This window comes from Narcine bancroftii, chromosome 3 (assembly GCF_036971445.1).
Source record: "Narcine bancroftii isolate sNarBan1 chromosome 3, sNarBan1.hap1, whole genome shotgun sequence".
Taxonomy (NCBI): Eukaryota; Metazoa; Chordata; class Chondrichthyes; order Torpediniformes; family Narcinidae; genus Narcine; species Narcine bancroftii.
In genome coordinates, this window is record NC_091471.1 from 28,137,785 (window position 1) to 28,142,564 (window position 4,780).

Here is a 4,780-nt window from a genome sequence, read left to right on the forward strand (position 1 = left end):
TGTGACGAGGAGGAAAGAGACCACTGCTGGAGAAGATGCGTATCATGTTATCTTTAATGATACAGAATGGTAGAAAACCCTATTACATCCAGTTTACTGCCAGACTAGGCATGACCTCATATTCTGTCTGGACACTTTCCAACCAAGTGGCATTAACATTGTCTTCTCTGGTTTCTGTTAGTGCCAATCTCCCTTCCCCCACCACCCTCCTCCCACCTCTTTCCTTCCCCCTATCCCAATGTTCCCTATTGTCAATTGATGGATGATACTAGTGTATTAGATAAAAATGGGTGATGAATCAGCATACAGGAGGGAATTTGAAAACTTGACTGAATGGTATACCAACAACAACCTTGCACTCAATGTCACCCAGACCAAGGAGCTGATTGTTGACTTCATGAAGGGAAACCAGAGGTGTAGGATCCAGTGATCATTAGGGAATTAAAGGTGGAGAGGGTGAGCAAATTTAAATTCCTTGAAGTCACTATCTAGGAGGATTTTTTCTGGACCCAACTCACTAATGGAATCAAGGAAGAAAACATATCAGTACCTCTACTTCCACAGGAGGTTGCAGAAGTTTGATATGACATGGGAAACACTGCCAAATTTCTACAGATGTGTGGTGAAATGTGGGCTGACCAACTACATCTCTGTCTGGTGTGGGGACACCAATAACCCTGAGCATAAAGCCCTGCAAAAGTTAGTAGACATCACAGGCAAAACCCTCCCCATCAATGAAAACATCTACAGGGAACTCTGCTGTCAGAGAGCAGCAGCAATCATTAAGGTTTCACAACACCTAGCGCATGCTCTGTTCTCACTGCTACTATCAGGAAAGAGGTACAGGTGCCACAAAATTTGCTCCACCAGGTTCAAGTACAACTATTACTCCTCCACCATCAAACTCCTCAACAACAAATTCAATCAGGGACTCATTAGCTACTTTCAGGTGCATCCTCCACCTTGGGGGGGGGGGGGGGGGGGGCTGCAGGAGCAGATCGCAACCTGAAAACTCACCTTTCAGGTGGCAGCCCTAAAAGGCTGCTACAGCATTGCCCGATCCACCTGAAAGGGCCTATTGATATCCAGAGATACCTCGTAGCACCTCCATATCTGTTGGAGGTGGGGTGACTGTTGCTGTAGCGCCACCCATCATAAATATGTGACATAGCAATGGCCGACTTCCCTACCCATAATCCCCCATGCAGGTGGAACCGCTCTGTGTTTTCCACCCAGTTCCAGCTGCATGGGGGTTTATGGGTAGGGAAGACCGCCATTACTATGCCACATTTTGAGAAACAGAGAGTGGCCCTGGTGCAGGACTGGCCAGCCGGGCTGTGACAGCCCACACCAGCTGCCCCTGCCCTGATGTCCCCCATCAGCTGCCCAGCCCTGCTGCCTGAAGCCCCCTCCCTGCTGTTCAACAGCCTCACTCCCCACTGCCTGAAGCCCCCCACCCCACTGTCCCTCTGCCTGACAGTCCCTGCCCTATTAGTGAGGGGAGGTTGGCGGTACATTGGGGTAGGGATGGCTGGCAGGGGACATTGGGGCAGGGCGGATGGTGCGGGATGTCGGGGCAGGGGTGGCCGGCGGGGGACATCGGGGCAAGGGTGGCCGGCGGGGAATGTTGGGGCAGCAGGGAGGGGGGCTGTCAGGCAGTGGGGCAGGGGGCTGCCAGGCAGCAGGGTGGGGGGCTGTCAGGCAGTGGGGAGTTAGGTCACTGGCTGATAGAGTTTATTACAGTGGTTGCACATTCAGGTGCCTTGGCGGAGCCCGGAAATCCACTGATTATCCCTCCCCTAGGAGGGTTAGTGTCAATGCCTCAGAAGCACATTCGGCACAGAGGGATAGAATATGCAGCTTTGCCCTTTATTGATTTTTTCCCCCCCTCTCTGTCTGGTGCAGTAAGTTTGTTTACATTTTTAAAATTTGTTTGCATGTGTACATTTACTACATTTTTTTTGCATTTCCAATAAGTGGTACTTCTGCATTGCCAGAGGATAAAAGAATCTCAGGGTTGCATGTCATGTATGGACTCTGACAATAAATCTGAAATCCTTTCTTCTGGTGCTCGACCTCTCTCTCGCCCCAGTGCTGACAGCCATGCGCACACCACCCCAGTGCTGACGGCCCATGTCAGCTGCCCCAGCACTGACAGCCCACGCCAGCCACCCCAACCCTGATGTCCTGCACCGGGAAGGCAGGGGCAGCGGGGAGGGGGGCTGTCAGGCGCTCGCCAGCTGATTGTCATTCCCTTAGCAGCCACTTTCAGGCGGCTGCATTCAGGTGCCTGGGGGGACCTGAGTGCTCCAGTGATTATCCCTCCTGGAGGAGGGTTACAAAGTGCACCTTGCAGGTGCCTCCTGACAGCCACATAGGGGTATAATATGCAGCTTTACATCAGGGTATTTTGGCCACCTGAAACTTTCTCTCCCCCTTCCCTTTTCCTCTGTCTCCTTATCTCCAGCTCTACACTGACAGAGCCACCCCTCCACCCCAATCAATTCTCACCTTTCCTCTGTCCTTTCCATGTCCAATGATCACCTTTTGTCTGATGGCCTGGGCTCCTTCCTCTGCCCCTAACCCCCCCCCCCCCCTTTTCCCCCAGCCTTTTTATCCAGGTGCCTGCCTGCTGTCTTTGCTCATACCTTGAGAAGAGCTCAGGCCCAAAATGTTGGTAAAATATCTTTACATCATTTGGACGCTGCTTGACCTGTTGAGTTCCTCTCAACCCAGTACGTTTTGGAGGAGAATGCAGGAGAACAGAGGGTGGCTGCTTCAAACATACCACATCACCATAATCGAACCCCGAATTACCTGTCAACAATAAAGGAGATCCTTTCTCCAAACCATCGATCCTGATTAACTTGAAATTTAGACGTACTATCCCAATTAACCTACATACAGCACGGCGGGAGGAAACCGGAGCTCCCAGTGGAAACGCACGCATATCGTACAAACTTGTTACAGACAGCTCCGGATCGAACCCGGATTACCGACGCTGTAACACGGGTGGCGCTCACCGTGCTGTCCACGTCCTTGAGTCGTGAACCGTCCCATCTAAAGTATGTGGGCGAAGGACGGTAGTTGGTGGAAATCGTGACACAAAATGTTAAGGCTCAGGATACAATGTCTGGGTTTCTATTAAGAGTCGCGTTCCGGAATCTGTTCCCCTCACCATGGAACCAGCTGCTGGTCCGGAGTCGCGCCGGTGGGAGGCGGAACGAAACCGTGCCCGCTGCTGACAAGGGTTCGTGGACCTCGGACTTCCAGACGATGCAGAATGAATTGGGAGCGCGAAAGCGTGGGCTCCCCATGGCAATATAACGGTGGCAACTGTATCGACCGAAACATGCATTTTTTTAAAATAGAGGAAATAATCTAATTAACCGCCTGAACAATTCGAGTTTGAAATGTTACCATAAGTTTAATCAATGCTTCCTAAGCAGGACCCTGTGTCATTTCCCCTGTGTTAGGATCCCTGCTGCACATTTTGCAATAATCTATTTCTATGTAGCACTGCACGTTCCGAATGTATTTTGGAGGGTCTCGTACTCATTGATTGCTACCTATGTAGCAATATCTGGATAAAAAGGCTGGGGAAAGAGGGGGGGGGGGGTTAGGGGCTGGGGAAAGAGGGGGGAGGGGGGGTTAGGGGCTGTGGAAAGAGGGGGAGGGGGGGTTAGGGGCTGGGGAAAGAGGGGGGAGGGGGGTTAGGGGCTGGGGAAAGAGGGGGGAGGGGGGGGTTAGGGGCTGGGGAAAGAGGGGGGAGGGGGGGTTAGGGGCTGGGGAAAGAGGGGGGAGGGGGGTTAGGGGCTGGGGAAAGAGGGGGGAGGGGGGTTAGGGGCTGGGGAAAGAGGGGGGAGGGGGGGTTAGGGGCTGGGGAAAGAGGGGGGGTTAGGGGCTGGGGAAAGAGGGGGAGGGGGGTTAGGGGCAGAGGAAGGAGCCCAGGCCAACAGACAAAAGGTGATCATTGGACATGGAAAGGACAGAGGAAAGGTGAGAATTGATTGGGGTGGAGGGGTGGCTCTGTCAGTGTAGACGCTGAGCAACGCTAGCGGTTCAATTTTACTCACTGGAATAATGATGGACGAACATATGATAAATGAACATGATTTTTTGTTGTTGTTGAGTGAAACACAGCACGTGGCTCCTTAACAAGGCAGGGCTGCTATAAATCTGACCATCTTCAAGTCAGGTGGGTTGGAAAGCATCGTTCTGACTGATCCTCGGCGAAAGGGTCATGGACAGAAGGGGAGTTTTTGTCTTCAGATTATTGTATGGGTTCGGTCACTGCGACGTGAGGTGATGAGGAGAACGGGAAGTATTCCTAATTCCCTTCAAGTTCGCAGTAAACGCGCAGATATGGACCGTTTAGGAAAAGCCGATTATAAATTGAAAGCCGTTTAAAAGGTCATACACAGTATTCATAATAATGACCACAACTTGACGCAGGTTGGACCAGAATTGTAAGAAAGTAAACACAAGCTACGTCTTGAAGTCGTTACGCTACAATGAACCCACCAGACAACGTAATTTACATCAATTACGGTGGGATTTTTAAAAATCGCAACCTGTTTACTATCGAGGATGTCACAGCAGAGGTTAACTATTGCAGATTATCAGTCTCTATATTCCATCATAACCCGGGGCCAGAATATTAAATAGCCGCGGAAGGAAGGTTCAAAGTAACATTTACCGAAAACTGCAATGCACAACATTGCTGGAGAAGTACATGCCAACAGCTAAGAGGTCGATATGGGTGGGAGGGGGAAAAAAA

At 51.1% G+C, this 4,780-nt stretch overlaps 1 long non-coding RNA gene across 3 annotated transcripts in view; it reads right to left on the reverse strand.

The window, feature by feature from the left end:
* LOC138757043 (uncharacterized) overlaps positions 1–4,476 on the reverse strand; it is a 62,720-nt gene extending 58,244 nt beyond the window's left edge. For all 3 annotated transcript variants that reach the window (XR_011353296.1, XR_011353297.1, XR_011353295.1), the window contains exon 1: positions 4,077–4,476. This is a non-coding gene — a long non-coding RNA (uncharacterized lncRNA). The remainder of the gene's footprint in view (positions 1–4,076) is intronic.
* Between the last annotated feature and the right edge of the window lie 304 nt (positions 4,477–4,780).